This window comes from Penaeus monodon, chromosome 19, assembly GCF_015228065.2.
Source record: "Penaeus monodon isolate SGIC_2016 chromosome 19, NSTDA_Pmon_1, whole genome shotgun sequence".
NCBI lineage: Eukaryota > Metazoa > Arthropoda > Malacostraca > Decapoda > Penaeidae > Penaeus > Penaeus monodon.
The window spans coordinates 14,642,269-14,642,933 of record NC_051404.1 but is presented as its reverse complement, the minus strand read 5'-3'; the positions used below and the strand labels follow the sequence as shown (position 1 = coordinate 14,642,933).

General features: G+C 31.6%; 1 protein-coding gene across 1 annotated transcript in view; it reads left to right on the top strand.

Annotated features, from left to right (window-relative positions):
* Positions 1–665, top strand: part of LOC119585338 (endoplasmic reticulum aminopeptidase 1-like) — a 35,059-nt gene that overhangs the window by 7,412 nt on the left and 26,982 nt on the right. The gene's annotated exons all lie outside the window — the stretch shown is intronic.

The window sequence follows — 665 nt, the reverse complement described above, 5'->3', positions numbered from 1 at the left end:
TTGACACTATACACTTACCAGTATCATTATCTGTAAACCCTGCTCTAATCATCTAACTTTAAACTCTCCTTTTCCTTGAAGATACAGCCCTTCTGAAAAATCTGTTACATTTCCCTGTCACCTTTTCAAGTAATACTTTTATCTAGTTTATTTTTCTTTGTTTTTCATTTACTAGTTACCATCTTTTAGATTGTGAAATTTTGTACAGATGTAGATATCCAAACATTTATGAAGGGAAATGAATTTTTACTCTTAAATGTATTTATCATGTTTGAGTTAGAGTTATGGAATTTCTAGGATGAAACTTTGCCATTACAATGTAAAAATGCTTCAGAACTTGTTTCTTGCTGTGTAAAGGAATATCTTCATCTGTTAAGATCTCCCTGCACTTAAACATTTTCATAGTTTATCTTATTCTATGATAGTTTACTTTCTTGTGTTTATTCACTTCACCATATGTCCACAAAATTTGAAACAAGAACCTATTTTCACTTTTTCTTTTTTTCCTTTTACACTGGATTATCTGCACCATACACCTGCACTTTACTAGTGATAGAACAATATGTGGCATACTTACTATAGCTCTCTCTACGTATCGTCTTAATTCTGACAAGTACTTTGACTTCCTTTTCCCATTCTGCTGCCTCTTTATTTTTCCCAGACAA